Genomic DNA, 16893 nt, shown 5'->3' on the forward strand with positions numbered 1-16893 from the left:
TTTTCCTGAACAAGATCTCTGCACCTATACTTGTACTTTAAAACACCCTTTTTGAACAATTTTGAATTTCACACGAAAAACACGTTTTTACGCTTATGTCAAGAAAAACATAATTAATAGCAGCTAGACAGGTCAAGAAAATTACAAGTGTTTATCGTAACACACTTTCTGCTTGAACAGCACTATTCAATCTAAAACATTCCACCCCGACGCTGGCCTGATGCGACTGCTGAAGAAATTGGAAATAGGCTAGGCAGAGCGGACATCCCCCTCCCTCAACTATAACCACCATCATTCACCCTTACCTCGAGCTTCTGCTGACATCTCTTATCTCGCACACACGCGTAGACCGCAGCGCCTGCGGCACACTATAAACATTCACCCTCCCTTCGCTCTTACCACCACCATCCGCCCTACCCACTCGTCCTAAGACTATATAGATTGGTTGGTTGTAGTTGTTATTGGTGGTGGTGGTGGTGGTGGTGGTGGGTGTGTGCTGGTGTGTTGGGGGTGTATGTGTTTGTGTGTGTAGCGTTGTATGTGTGTGTTGGGTGTGTATGTGTGTGTAGGTTTGTGGGTATGAGTATTGTGTGTGTTGGGGTTGTATGTGTTTGTGTGTGTATGCCTTGTGTGTGTGCAAACAGTCACGAAGTTAAGTGCAGATTTGTCATATTGTCGTGTTATGTAATTCACAATGCAGAACATTGTATAGAACGCCCAAAATGAAAAAAAAAACCCGCGTAATATTAGGTCCTTCTGAACCTTATTTAGAACACAATATGCATGTTTGTCGGCAAAAGAGAAAACAAACACTGTAACAAACAAAACAAACATATTAACAGACAACCAGAGACCCAAACGACTGACAACAGCATCGACGACAAAAACAACAACAACAACAACAACAACATCGACGACAACAACAACGACAACAACAACAACAACAAATCGTATAAGAGAAATAAGGCGAAGGTGGATATGTGGTGAGGTGGATATAAGTGGAAGGGGAAAAGTGGAGATTGGAGAGGGGGTTAAATTTGCTTTACTGTGGGCCTTCCCCTCATTCAGTTCGTTGCAGCGCGCACTTCCACTCTCAGCATAAGTTGTCAGTTCCTAGCACAGGAGCTTGTATCAATTTGTTTGTTTGTTTGCTTAACGCCCAGCCGACCACGAAGGGCCATATCAGTGCGGTGCTGCTTTGACATTTTAACGTGCGCCACACACAAGACAGAAGTCGCAGCACGGGCTTCATGTCTCACCCAGTCACATTATTCTGACACCGGACCAACCAGTCCTAGCACTAACCCCATAATGCCAGACGCCAGGCGGAGCAGCCACTAGATTGCCAATTTTAAAGTCTTAGGTATGACCCGGCCGGGGTTCGAACCCACGACCTCCCGATAACGGGGCGGACGCCTTACCACTAGGCCAACCGTGCCGGTGCTTGTATCAAAGCGCCGGTCGATCGAAGTATCGTACTCCTTTACCCTTACTGTGGTATTACTACTTTAGCATTTACTAGTAGTGAATAATAGTAGTATTACTACTGTAAGGATGAATCACAGCGCTGAAAGTCCACAAAATGGGGCACTTTTGTTTGTTTGTTTGTTTGTTTAACGCCCAGCCGAACACGAAGGGCCATATCAGGGGGGAATGGGGCACTGGTCTTTGGCTAGTACTGCTCATAATTTACTAGCCAGAGAGCAAATTTTACTCGCCAAACAACCATTTGTTTCAGCATTTTACTCGCATTTGGTGAGTAGATTAACATTTCTACTCGCCATTTACATGTTTCTACTCGCCCTGGCGAGCGCCACTTTCAGGTCTGAATCAGCAGGATACTTCAATCGACCGGCGCTTTGATTCAAGCTCATGTGATTTCTTGCACTGCTCCGAGAGTATGTCGATATCAGAACACAGGAACAAGGCTCTTACAAATTATGCTTGTCATAACCAGCACAAAAAGTCTTGCGCAAGTCATTGGTAACATGTTTGGACGTTTAGAAGACTCTGTTTATTCTACTCAAGTTTGTGGTAGGCTGTGAAGAACAAAGTGCATGTCGGCCTATATATAGATTGGAATAAACATAGCTGAGTAGTTTTCATTCCATATATCGAATCACTTCACTGCCTATATTACAAGCGGCATTATATTTTGACTTGATTTTATGAAACTGACTGAGTCTGGGGGGAATACTGCCAATCGGAGAAGTCACTGCGCATGCGCATTATTTCACAACTTTTTGCCGCTGGGGGCACTGCACTGTAAATAAAGCGTTTGCCTTCTGTCACGCCCACAGTTATGAAAAATCATACAAGCAGGAGCGGTGTTGGATAAAGGAACCGGTGTAACACGAGAAAGTTACTCCCACGAAATTTTTACTCCGGAGTAAATATTTCGTACGAAAATGTTACTCCCCTTACAAAATAATAACTCACCCCTAACACGAGAAAACTACTCCCCACGATAGGTGTACTCCCGAGTAAAAATTTCGTACAAACATTTTACTCCCCTGACGAAAACATTACTCCCCCGTAGCACGAGAAAATTACTCCCCACGACAGGTGTACTCACGAGTAAAAATTTCGTACGAAAGTTTTACTCCCCTTACGAAAAGACTACTCCCCCGTAGCACGAGAAAGTTACTCCCCATGACAGGTGTACGGGGAGGTTATCTGAAAAACGAAACCTGAGAAAGAATGCGTGTGCGAGAACAATGGTTGTCTGCGAGGTGATATAATTATGGCTACTGCACAGGTCAAGGCGGGAAAATGGCTCGGCGTCTGTTAGTGCGTAGGACAATTTAACTCCCCTGAAAATGTGAAAATAACGCACAGTGAAACCTGCCGTGGTGACCCCCTCCTGATGGCGACCTACTACCCACGACGAACACCCTAAAAGGTTTCATCAAGAAATGTTTTCTTCTGTAGGATTCACCTTTCTTCAGCAACAAACATGTATAACGTCGCAGTTTTAATTGGTCCCCTGCGTGTATCATTATCGACAGGTTCGATTTTGAATTACCAAAGGGAAATAACAAACAGAGTATACACGAGTGATCATTCTTTACTGTGACGAGAAAATGTCTGGTCAGAAGCACGTGGACTTTGAACATGTTCGACATTTTTTGTCGTCAGGAAAATACCCTGACTCAGAAAGTCTTCTTAATCGCGGACAGAAGAAGAACTTTCGAAGACAAGCGTCTTCTTTTTTTTTAGAGCATGGTGTTCTGTATAAACGGCTTCGGGACGGTTTTTCAGGTGAGTGATTTAAGACAGAGTAGATCAGAGTAATCTCGGCTTCTGCTTTTGAGTTTGTTGTGGCATTATTCAGTTGTATTTGATACAAATCATGTTTTTAAGTTACGGGATGAGATTAAAAAAGTTAGTTACGCACAAATTGGTCATGTGTATATATTTGAACGAGGAAACGGACGTTTCATAGAAAGCCTGGCTCCATATTTGCCTCCCTTTAGATTTCAAAATGACTAACGACTTATTGATTGAACAAACCAAGGCGTGTTATTTTCTTTCGTGATCCTCTCTTTCTGTTTATTCTTATGTATGTCTCACCAGGAAATGACACAAACATTATCTCGGAGAAAAATACTCGTATAGACTAGACACACGGTCAGGCGCGGCCGTGTTTGGGTGTCGTATCTAATTTTGACCCCCATGTGAAATGGTACTTAAAATTAAAAGTTCTGCTAACGAAGGGCTTTAAATTGCAATACAGAAAAACGTGACTGAATTTTACAACGCTGAATTTCAACATGACCAAGCGGGCACATTTTTAAAGTTTTTATTGGGTTTTTTTAAATTTATTTTTTTGTTTTTTTATTGACCCATTAATGCCCATTTCCTCCGTACGAGTGTACCAAAATTAATTATTTATTATATAATGCATTGTAACTTTGTTTATTATATAATGCATTATATAACGTCCCGAAACTACTGCTAGTCAGTGCTACTGGCCAGCTCCGTATACGCGTATGGCTCTGTCAGTAAAATAACGATTTGCGTCAAATCACTTCACAATTTTGTTTTGAAATCGGCTCTATTAACAATTTAAACATGACATACATCTGAATTTACCCGTTAGATGCAAGAATAAATGCTTATTTAATTCCCTATGGGGCGTGTAGTTCAAACCACCCCTGACCAGTCCTAGCCTAAGAACAATATTGAACAGACCTCCCCCAACATTTACCAATCTTCGCTTGAGAACCTCACTGAACAGACCACCACCCTCCCCCCGCTCCTTGACCAGTCCTAGCCTGAGAACATTACTGAACAGGACCTCCCCCCCCCCCCCGCTCCTTGACCAGTCCTAGCCTGAGAACATCACTGAACAAACCGCACACACACACACACACCCCACCCCCCGCCCGCTCCTTGGGCAGTCCTGGCCTGAGAACCTTACTGAACAGGACCTCCCCCCACCCCACCCCCTGCTCCTTGACCAGTCCTAGCCTGAGAACCTTACTGAACAGGACCTCCCCCCACCCCACCCCCTGCTCCTTGAGCAGTCCTAGCCTGAGAACCTTACTGAACAGGACCTCCCCCCACCCCACCCCCCGCTCCTTGACCAGTCCTTGCCTGAGAACCTTACTGAACAGAACCTCCCCCCCCCCCCCCCCCCCGCGCCTTGACCAGTCCTTGCCTGAGAACCTTACTAAACAGTCCCCCCATCCCGCTCCTTCACCAGTCCCAGCCTGACAACTTTATTGAACAGACGAACTAACCCCACCCCCACCCCATGTATTACTATAATTATAGACTTGGCCACAGATTGATATTCACCCACCCCCTCCCCTCTCCCGATGCTTGACAAGTTCCGGCCGGCGAGCATGACTGTACTGAAAACACACACACACACCCCCCCCCCCCTTCTCCCCATGTTGCCTTGTCTGGCCAGAGAAAATTCCTTTTATAGATGCCCGACACCTTGCTTCTCCACCTTGACCAGTCACAGCCATAGACCATTATTTTACAGACCCCGAATACGGGAACTATTCTACAAGTCTGTTGATATTTTTATTAGTGCTGATGAACATAATTTCTTTTTTAGAAACCTATCTTCGAGTTATCGAGACAGAAGAGGAAAGAAGAATGCTTCTGCAAGCTGCCCATGAAGGATGTAAAGACAGCCTACAGTCCAGAGCAATTGGAGCACACATCGGGAAAACTCAAAGAAAGGTTTTGGTGGCCTGCAATGGTAGATGAGGTTCGAGCATTTGTAAGGACTTGCATGAGATGCCAGAAGCGGTCATCCCGATTTCAGAAATCAGCCGACATTCTGTTTTCCATTGAAGTGCCCCCAAACCCTTGGAAGCAGATAGGAGTTGATCTCTGCAGTATGCCACGATCCACTCATGGGTTCGTGTGCATGGCTGTTGCAGTAGACTACTTCAGCAAATGGATTGAGGCAGAACCACTTGCATCAAAATCTGCTAAAGATGTTGCAGAGTTTCTGTATGGTCTGATCTGTAGACACGGATGTTGCGACATACAGATAAACGATCAAGGTTGCGAATTTGTGAACGAAGTCGCCATTAGCCTCCACACGCTGACCGGGGTAAAACAGAAAATGTCTTCGGCATACCATCCCCAAACCAACGGACTTGTGGAGCGAAACAATAGAACGCTACAAGATCTTCTACTGAAGCTACTGCTTGATGACACCCCAGACAACTCGGAGGTCGCCGATTGGCCTAAAGCTCTTCCAATAGTTCTCTTCGCACTCAGAACCAGTAAGCATGCCTCCACGAGGTACACATCATTTTTCCTCATGTACGGCCGCACGGCTAAACTGCCCATCGATTACATGCTGGACAAAGAACCAACATCCCCATGTTACCAGGAAGAGACAGAAGCCAAAGAACCAACATCCCCATGTTACCAGGAGGAAACAGAAGCCAAAGAACCAACATCCCAATGTTACCAAGAAGAGACAAAGAACGAACATCCCCATGTTACCAAGAAGACACACAGAACCAACATCCCCATTTTACAAAGAAGACACACAGAACCAACATCCCCATTTTACCAGGAAGAAACAGAAGCCAAAGAACCAACATCCCCATGTTACCAAGAAGAGACAAAGAACCAACATCCCCATGTTACCAAGAAGAGACAAAGAACCAACATCCCCATGTTACCAAGAAGAGACAGAAGCCAAAGAACCAACATCCCCATGTTACCAAGAAGAGACAGAAGCCAAAGAACCAACTTCCCCGTGTTACCAAGAAGAGACAGAAGCCAAAGAACCAACATCCCCGTGTTACCAAGAAGAGACAGAAGCCAAAGAACCAACATCCCCATGTTACCAAGAAGAGACAGAAGCCAAAGAACCAACATCCCCATGTTACAAGGAAGAGACAGAAGCCAAAGAACCAACATCCCCATGTTACAAGGAAGAGACAGAAGCCAAAGAACCAACATCCCCATGTTACCAGGAAGAGACAGAAGCCAAAGAACCAACATCCCCGTGTTACCAGGAATAGACAGAAGCCAAAGAACCAACATCCCCGTGTTACAAGGAAGAGACAGAAGCCAAAGAGCCAACATCCCCATGTTACCAGGAGGAAACAGAAGCCAAAGAACCAACATCCAAATGTTACCAGGAGGAAACAGAAGCCAAAGAACCAACATCCAAATGTTACCAAGAAGAGACAGAAGCCAAAGAACCAACATCCCCATATGTTACCAAGAAGAAACAGAAGCCAAAGAACGAACATCCCCATGTTACCAAGAAGAGACAGAAGCCAAAGAACCAACATCCCCATGTTACCAAGAAGAGACAGAAGCCAAAGAACCAACTTCCCCATGTTACCAAGAAGAGACAGAAGCCAAAGAACCAACTTCCCCGTGTTACAAGAAAGAGACAGAAGCCAAAGAACCAACATCCCCATGTTACCAAGAAGAGACAGAAGCCAAAGAACCAACATCCCCATGTTACAAGGAAGAGACAGAAGCCAAAGAACCAACATCCCCGTGTTACAAGGAAGAGACAGAAGCCAAAGAACCAACATCCCCATGTTACAAGGAAGAGACAGAAGCCAAAGAACCAACATCCCCATGTTACCAATGCAAGAAGAGACAGAAGCCAAAGAACCAACTTCCCCATGTTACCAAGAAGAGACAGAAGCCAAAGAACCAACATCCCCGTGTTACAAGAAAGAGACAGAAACCAAAGAACCAACTTCCCCGTGTTACCAAGAAGAGACAGAAGCCAAAGAACCAACATCCCCATGTTACCAAGAAGAGACAGAAGCCAAAGAACCAACTTCCCCATGTTACCAAGAAGAGACAGAAGCCAAAGAACCAACTTCCCCGTGTTACAAGAAAGAGACAGAAGCCAAAGAACCAACATCCCCATGTTACCAAGAAGAGACAGAAGCCAAAGAACCAACATCCCCATGTTACAAGGAAGAGACAGAAGCCAAAGAACCAACATCCCCGTGTTACAAGGAAGAGACAGAAGCCAAAGAACCAACATCCCCATGTTACCAGGAGGAAACAGAAGCCAAAGAACCAACATCCCCATGTTACCAGGAGGAAACAGAAGCCAAAGAACCAACATCCCCATGTTACCAAGAAGAGACAGAAGCCAAAGAACCAACTTCCCCGTGTTACCAAGAAGAGACAGAAGCCAAAGAACCAACATCCCCATGTTACCAAGAAGAAACAGAAGCCAAAGAACCAACATCCCAATGTTACCAAGAAGAGACAAAGAACGAACATCCCCATGTTACCAAGAAGACACAAAGAACCAACATCCCCATTTTACAAAGAAGACACACAGAACCAACATCCCCATGTTACCAAGAAGAAACAGAAGCCAAAGAACCAACTTCCCCATGTTACCAAGAAGAAACAGAAGCCAAAGAACCAACAACCCCATGTTACCAAGAAGAGACAGAAGCCAAAGAACCAACTTCCCCGTGTTACCAAGAAGAGACAGAAGCCAAAGAACCAACTTCCCCGTGTTACCAAGAAGAGACAGAAGCCAAAGAACCAACATCCCCATGTTACCAAGAAGAGACAGAAGCCAAAGAACCAACTTCCCCATGTTACCAAGAAGAGACAAAGAACCAACATCCCCATGTTACCAAGAAGAGACAGAAGCCAAAGAACCAACATCCCCATGTTACCAAGAAGAGACAGAAGCCAAAGAACCAACATCCCCATGTTACCAGGAGGAAACAGAAGCCAAAGAACCAACATCCCAATGTTACCAAGAAGAGACAGAAGCCAAAGAACCAACATCCCCATGTTACCAGGAAGAGACAGAAGCCAAAGAACCAACATCCCCATGTTACCAAGAAGAAACAGAAGCCAAAGAACCAACATCTCCATGTTACCAAGAAGAGACAGAAGCCAAAGAACCAACATCCCCATGTTACAAGGAAGAGACAGAAGCCAAAGAACCAACATCCCCATGTTACCAGGAAGAGACAGAAGCCAAAGAACCAACATCCAAATGTTACCAAGAAGAGACAGAAGCCAAAGAACCAACATCCCCATGTTACCAGGAGGAAACAGAAGCCAAAGAACCAACATCCCCATGTTACCAGGAAGAGACAGAAGCCAAAGAACCAACATCCCCATGTTACCAGGAGGAAACAGAAGCCAAAGAACCAACATCCCCATGTTACCAGGAGGAAACAAAAGCCAAAGAACCAACATCCCCATGTTACCAGGAAAAGACAGAAGCCAAAGAACCAACATCCCCGTGTTACAAGGAAGAGACAGAAGCCAAAGAACCAACATCCCCATGTTACCAGGAGGAAACAGAAGCCAAAGAACCAACATCCCCATGTTACCAGGAAGAGACAGAAGCCAAAGAACCAACATCCCCATGTTACCAGGAGGAAACAGAAGCCAAAGAACCAACATCCCAATGTTACCAAGAAGAGACAAAGAACGAACATCCCCATGTTACCAAGAAGAAACAGAAGCCAAAGAACCAACTTCCCCATGTTACCAAGAAGAGACAGAAGCCAAAGAACCAACTTCCCCGTGTTACCAAGAAGAGACAGAAGCCAAAGAACCAACATCCCCATGTTACCAGGAGGAAACAGAAGCCAAAGAACCAACATCCCCATGTTACCAGGAGGAAACAGAAGCCAAAGAACCAACATCCCCATGTTACCAGGAGGAAACAGAAGCCAAAGAACCAACATCCCCATGTTACCAGGAAGAGACAGAAGCCAAAGAACCAACATCCCCATGTTACCAGGAAGAGACAAAGAACCAACATCCCCATGTTACCAAGAAGAGACAAAGAACCAACTTCCCCATGTTACCAAGAGGAAACAGAAGCCAAAGAACCAACATCCCCATGTTACAAAGAAGACACACAGAACCAACATCCCCATTTTACCAGGAAGAAACAGAAGCCAAAGAACCAACATCCCCATGTTACCAAGAAGAGACAAATAACCAACATCCCCATATGTTACCAAGAAGAAACAGAAGCCAAAGAACGAACATCCCCATGTTACCAAGAAGAGACAAAGAACCAACATCCCCATGTTACCAGGAGGAAACAGAAGCCAAAGAACCAACATCCCCATGTTACCAGGGAGAGACAGAAGCCAAAGAACCAACATCCCCGTGTTACAAGGAAGAGACAGAAGCCAAAGAACCAACATCCCCATGTTACCAGGAGGAAACAGAAGCCAAAGAACCAACATCCCCGTGTTACCAGGAGAAACAGAAGCCAAAGAACCAACATCCCCATGTTACCAGGAGGAAATAGAAGCCAAAGAACCAACATCCCCATGTTACCAAGAAGAAACAGAAGCCAAAGAACCAACATCCCCATATGTTACCAAGAAGAAACAGAAGCCAAAGAACGAACATCCCCATGTTACCAAGAAGAGACAAAGAACCAACATCCCCATGTTACAAAGAAGACACACAGAACCAACATCCCCATGTTAACAAGAAGAGACAAAGAACCAACATCCCCATGTTACCAAGAAGAGACAAAGAACCAACATCCCCATGTTACCAAGAAGAGACAAAGAACCAACATCCCCATGTTACCAAGAAGAGACAAAGAACCAAGGACTGGTCAAGGAGCGGTTGGGGGGGGGGGGCATCTCTTGAGTGGGGTTCTCAGGCTAGGACTGGTCAAGGAGCGGTTGGGGGGGGGGGGCATTTCTTGAGTGGGGTTCTCAGGCTGGGACTGGTCAAGGCGCGGTGGGGGGGAGGGGGGGGCATCTCTTGAGTAGGGTTCTCAGGCTAGGACTGGTCAAGGAGCGGTTGGGGGGGGGGAGGGGGGCATCTCTTGAGTAATGTTCTCAGGCTAGGACTGGACAAGGAGCGGTTGGGGGAAGGGGGGCATCTCTTGGGTAATAGTCCCAGGCTAGGACTGGTCAAGGAGCGGTTGGGTGGGGGGAAAGGGGGGCATCTCTTGAGTAGGGTTCTCTGGCGAGGACAGGTGAAGGTGCGTTGGGGGGGGGGGGGGGGGGGGTGGTGATCTGTTCAGTAAGGTTCTTGGGCTAGGACAGGTGGGGGGGGGGGGGTGATCTGTTTAGTGAGGTTCTTGGGCTAGGACTGGTGGTGGTGGGGGGGGGGGGTCATCTGTTCAGTGAGGTTCTTAGGCTAGGACTGGTGGAGGGGGGGGGGGTGATCTGAACAGGGAGGTTCTTGGGCTAGGACTGGGGGGGGGGGGGGGGATCTGATCAGGGAGGTTCTTGGGCTAGGACTGGTGGGGGGTGGGGGGGGGTTGATCTGTTCAGTAACTGAGTAAGGTTCTTGGGCTAGGACTGGTGAAGTGGGGAGGGGGTGTCACAAAGATGTGAGTAGCATATTTGTGAGGTGAAACCACGTCGTGTTTTTAACCTCCCTAAATGTTGTACAGGCGACGCGTAGCTGACCGGACTGGCGTTATTCACGTGTTTCATGTGTTTCACGCAAAGCTGGCTTTAGCTTGATATGAGCTGTGTTTGAGACATGTAGCTGGTCGGGGGTAAATAACGACACAGCGTTTGAGATTTTCAACCGGGGAGGTTGTCAGCGTGTGTCAGACTTGTTCTGGGAACAAGTACTCTTTCAAGAGACGGGTCTCTTAAGGTAAATGATTTACTATATTGTATATTATTGATGTTGGAATACATAGCTGGAGCATAAAGGTTAGTGTATATAAAGTGCACCAAATCTTAGTGTGAAGCGTTGAGAGAATTCTTGATGTAATTGTATCACGGGTTTTCATGGGGAATTTCTTGAACATAATTGCTACGCATTTATGTTATGTTTAAGACGGTCATGCTTTGTATGGGGAGTGTTATTCATAGATTAAGTATTAGTTTGGATATTGAATGTGGACGGAATGTGAACGTGGAATGAACGAGAATGTATGAGTGGTACATGAACGTTTGGAAGAAGAGATGGTTTTAGAGAATGTTGTATTAAGACTTGGTTAAATTCTTTAGGAGTTTCCATGAGGGATTTCCATGGCGTATAAGGGAGGGTCCTTACACGGGAGAAGCGCGAGACGATGGTGGAAGCAAGGGACCACCTCGGCGCAGATGACTAGACGAGTGGAGTCTTCATCGATACCGGTCGTAGCTGACGACGGTTGTTTCCGCTACGGGCGGAAGGGTTTCTCGGGGAGAAACCTGGAAGGTGTGTGTTGGCATCTTCAGTGAGAGGTGTGTTGGCATCTTCAGTGAAAGGTGTGGGTTGGCATCTTCAGTGAAAGGTGTGTGTTGGCATCTTCAGCGAAAGGTGTGTGTTAGCATCTCTGTGTGTTGGCATCTGAATTCATTATTCTACGAGGATTCAGCGAGACAAGTAAGTGAACTGGCGACATGCAGTGAGCCGTGATACGAACTCGTGAGTGTCTGTTGGTACCTTCTTGTGTGCGTTAATCTATATTTGAGAAAGTATTGTTATAATATGTATTTACATGCCTTGAGTGAAAGCTGGAAGATTGTGCGAACTGTGTGTCGAAAAGTTGTTTCGTATTGATGTATTTAAAGTGAAGGTGAAGAAGTATGTTTTGTTGGTTGAGGAAATAATGAGCCTGCATCCTCCTAAATTCTGTTTTTGAAGTGTTTGGTGTGAAAGGGTAGAGACAGTGCAATAGGGCAGAACACGTACATTAAATTCATATGCAAACCATTTCGTGACAGGGGATCTGTTCAGTAAGGTTCTTGGGCTAAGACTTGTGAAGTTTGGTGATCTGTTCAGTAAGTTTCTCGAAACAATAAACAGTTTTAACATGCCAGCCCGTTTCGAAGCCACTTTTTTTTAATTCCTATTCACACATGCGTTTGTGTGTGAATGCGTGCACACGCATGTGAGCGTGTGTGTGTGTGTGTGTGTGTGTGTGTGTGTGAACAACACTTGCATCTCATAAACAAATTACTTAACCATGCAAGCAACCAAACATAAAAAGAAACAAACAAATACAATAATACAGGATATATCACACTATTGCCATTATATATAACATGGAAAGAAACAAGCAAACAACGGCCAAATCAACAACAATGTTAAAACACCAGAAGTAAAAATGTGGGGAGTAAAAATTTCGTGGAGTGTTTTTTTCGTACATTACGAAATAATTACTCTAGAGTAAAAATCTCGTTACGATATTTTTACTGGGAGTAAAAATTTGGGGAGTAAAAATTTCGTGGAGGGAGTTATTTGGGGAGTAAAAATTTGGGGAGTAAAAATTTCGTGGAGGGAGTTAGTTTTTCGTTCCTTTGGGAGTTCTTTTTTCGTACGACAGGTGTACTCCGAGTAAGAATTTCGTACGAAATTTTTACTCCGGAGTCATTTTCTCGTTGAGTAAAAATGTCGTGTTACACCGGCATACCTTTACCACAGTAACATGATTCGTGGCGTTTAGCTTTGTGTGTTTTGTACAAAAGCCGTCCCAGCAGGCAAAGCGCGACACTGATTCTCGCGCTTAGCCGGTGTAACACGAGAAAATTACTCCCACGAAATTTTTACTCCGGAGTAAACATTTCGTACAAAAAAGTTACTCCCTTTACGAAAAAAGCACTCCCCCATTGCACGAGAAAACTACTCCCCAAGACAGGTGAGTTCCGAGTAAACATTTCGTACAAAAATGTTACTCTCCTGACGAATAAATAACAAATAAATTACTTCACCCCAACACGAGCAATTTAACTTCCCATGCCAGGTGTACGAAATGTTTACTCCCTTGTCCCCTGTTAGTCTTGGTGGTGGAAGGGGTGGAAGGAGGGTAGCGCGACATTCGTGTGCGCGAGATCACTTATTGGCATTATCCCTTCGCCCGCATCCCATTTTTGCGTACGAGATTTTTACTGGAAGTAAACAAAATGGGGAGTAAAAATTTCGTCGAGGGAGTAAATTTTTCGTGCCTTGGGGAGTTCTTTTCAGTACGAAAGGTGTACTCGGAGTAAGAATTTCGTACGAAATATTTACTCCGGAGCAAATTTTTCGTGGAGTAAAAATTTTGTGTTACACTGGCGAGACTTAGGTCTCGTCACATCTGGGTCAGAGTGTAACTTTACGACCTTCAATTAAACGCCCTCCCTACCGGCTTTTAATCCCTAAACCGAACACACGAGTAGAGCCTCCTCCAAGGATGTACAACATTACTGTAAACCGCATTTCCTTGCCTTGCTTTGAGAATATTATATACTAGCGGAAAAAAGTTAGGGACGGGCCACTGATTTCCCCGCTGACTTTTATTTGTTTAAAACACCCTGTTCTTTCGTCAGCAAAATCAAATGGCTGTCGCATGCTACACACCAATGGGTAGGTTATGCTGTGTTAGCAGGAAAACTGCACGGGACTCCCGGGCGCAGAGCTGCAGCACGTGACTAAAATAGCAAAATCGCCAAAAAGTAGGTTGTTGTTTGGCGTGCGCACGGGTAGAATAAGGCAGGTAACATGGCAAAATTGTTGTGCACATGCAAGGACAATCCTTCGAGTGTGAATTGTGATCACGAACTCGGCTTTATAAGCCGCCGATTTTCTGCGAGCTGCCATCTCCTCACCATGCCTGCCAGACGGAAGCTGACAACATTCAACCGAGGAAGAGCAATTGCCTGGCTCCACGACGGCGTATCCAAGTGCGAAGTGGCCAGGCAACTTGGGGTATCGCATTCAGTCATTGTAAGGCTGAATCAACGGTTACAGACGACAAACAATGTCGAGGAGAGCCCCAGGTCGGGTCGCCCCAAAAAGACTACTCCTAGGGAAGATCGTTTCATCCAACAGCAGGCGCTGCAGCACCGGGCCACCACCTGCAAGGTCATCAGAGGGCAGTTACGGGAGGCCACTAACATCAACGTTAGTAAGAGGACCATCGGCAACCGCCTGCATGACGCCCGGCTGCGGAGTCGTCGTCCTGCTGTGCGTCCCCTGCTGACACAGGCTCATCGCCGGGCTCGTCTGGCCTGGAGTCGCCGCCACTTGAGATGGACGCGCCGGGACTGGGCTCAGGTCCTATTCAGTGACGAGTCCAGGTTCAACCTGTACCATTCTGACGGCCGGCGCAAGGTCTGGAGGCGTGAGGGCGAGCGTTATGAAGACGACACAGTGCATGAGAGGGTGGCCTTCGGCGGGGGCTCTGTCATGGTTTGGGGGGGGCTTCAAGCCTTCATCAACGCACCCCCCTGTACCATGTGGTCGGGAATCTCACTGGTCAACGCTACAGGGACGACATTCTCGCCCCTATTGTCTTGCTGACCCTGCAGCAGATTGGCCCAAACGCCGTGTTTCAGGATGACAATGCCACTCCTCACAGGGCCAGGCTTGTCAACGACTACATCCAGCAAACCGGGGTCGTCAGGATGGATTTCTCTGCCTGTTCGCCAGACATGAACCCCATAGAGCATGTACGCCTATGGGACGAACTGGACAGGCAGGTGAGGGCCAATCACCAGCCTCCCAGAAACCTGCAGCAGCTGCTGCAGATGCTCCAACAGGAGTGGCAGGCCATTCCACAGGCCTTTTTCACGAAGCTTATGAACTCTATGCGGTCAAGGTGTGGTGAACTTGAGCGCAAACGTGGCGGACACACCCATTATTGACCTCATGAAAGCCTTGTTATGTTTATTGGTGACCCCTCTGCTGTTTGTGGACATGAATAACCGAATCGGCTCGATGAAATAAACCCAAATTTTGCAGTTGCGTTGCACATTGACTGAAGTAATCGTGTTCCAAATTTCCGTACGATATGTTCATTCGTTCTTTTGCTGTGATTGCGTGTGTGAACCGTCCTTAACTTTTTTCCGCTAGTATACATCAGGTGCTTGTCGCTTCAGTCACAGAGGTGTCTCGCTGTTTTGTTTTCCCTCAACTCCAAAAATCAACCTGACGCTGAACATCTACACACCTTTTCCCCCTCTCAAATTGGAAGATTTCACGTGTCAGATAAAGCTGGCTTGTCACGCATTGTAATTGCAGTTACAGGTTAACGACACAGCCTTTCCCGTGTAAACAATTCGTCTCACCATCTCAGATCTGGCCAGGCTATTTTACAAGGGATAAGAATTATCCCTTGCACCTGCACACATACCACGAATCAGCTCCCTGGCGGCTGTCTGTCAGGGGTGGGAATTCTTCTTTTTTCTGGACAGCCGGGGGAGGGTCCGGAACCCCCGAAACACACCCCCACCCCCCCTAATCCGCCCCTGATTGTTTACTGCACAACGCTATTCTTGTATAGTCTTTACAACTACAAACAATTGAACTGTGGCTGGGGAAGACAGTCAAGACAAGGATGTAACACAAAGGCTTCAATAGGAAAACAAAGGCCGCAACCAAACGCAAAACTTATTTTGCCTGCACTGTCATACTAGTGGTCTGTTCGCCTTGTATTCAGGTATTGATTATGAGAGAAACACGCGGCAACACATTAATTGTGACGAAGGTTTTGAAACGAACGGCGTCAGGTCAAGGCGAGTGCACCAAGTTTGCTCATTTCACAAGTGAAACTGAATTAAAGGCACAGTGCAGCTCACAGCCTTCGTTTTGCGTTTTTGTTGCAGCTGAGTGCATTTACAGTTCAAAAATCCTCCTATGGTAGTAAAACAAACCCAAAACTACCCAACGACGACATCTGTGAAGCTCGACAGTTTCTTGTTCACGCGAGTGCATAAATTAACCTAGTTATTACGTGGTGTTTGGTCGGAGTTCGATTCAACTGAGTGATTCCGGCTTCCATTTTGTTTTACACAAACTCATGATGACGTCTGACATAGTTTGCTAGTGACGTGTCTTTTTGTGCATGATGTGGGGATCTACCTGATCTAAATTTAGATCCAAAAATAGGTCAAGACCAGCCGGGTCCGAATACAAAATTAATTCGTAAAAAAAATCGCAGTTCTTGACTCTTGGGTGCAAGTCAATGAAACTTGGTAGTTCTTCTAACGGATAGCTGCCTGAGGTATGACTAAAAGCCCCAGGGGCTCCGTGCACCTGGATTTGACAAGTTCAGTACCTTTAAACAGAAATTGAAAAGGAGGGGTTGGTTCAATCAGAATTCGGAAACCACCATAAAGGACCCGTTACACGGCCGTACACAGTTGCTGCATTCACCTGGCTTTATAATAGCTGGAGTATAAAATTCCCACCCCTGACATTATGACAAATAATGCCTTTATGTCACGCCGCTAACACGTTGTGTATAGGTCTGGTTGACATTGATGGGATTGTGATACTCACTTAGCACACTGCTGTGAGCCAGCGCATCAGTTCCGGCCCTCAGGGTACAATGAATTATTCTGATATCGCCTCCCCCCCCCCCCCACTCCTCCCCCCACACGCACACACACTGACATGCAAATACTCACTGACACAAATACACTGACACCCATGCACCCACACCCACACAATAACTCACACACACACACACACACATTCCCTCACACA

At 46.1% G+C, this 16893-nt stretch overlaps 1 long non-coding RNA gene across 1 annotated transcript in view; it reads right to left on the reverse strand.

The window, feature by feature from the left end:
• The window catches only part of LOC138959364 (uncharacterized), a 140205-nt gene that overhangs the window by 45678 nt on the left and 77634 nt on the right, over window positions 1-16893 (reverse strand). The gene's annotated exons all lie outside the window — the stretch shown is intronic.

The sequence above is a fragment of the Littorina saxatilis genome, linkage group LG2 (genome assembly GCF_037325665.1).
Source record: "Littorina saxatilis isolate snail1 linkage group LG2, US_GU_Lsax_2.0, whole genome shotgun sequence".
NCBI classification, from domain to species: Eukaryota; Metazoa; Mollusca; class Gastropoda; order Littorinimorpha; family Littorinidae; genus Littorina; species Littorina saxatilis.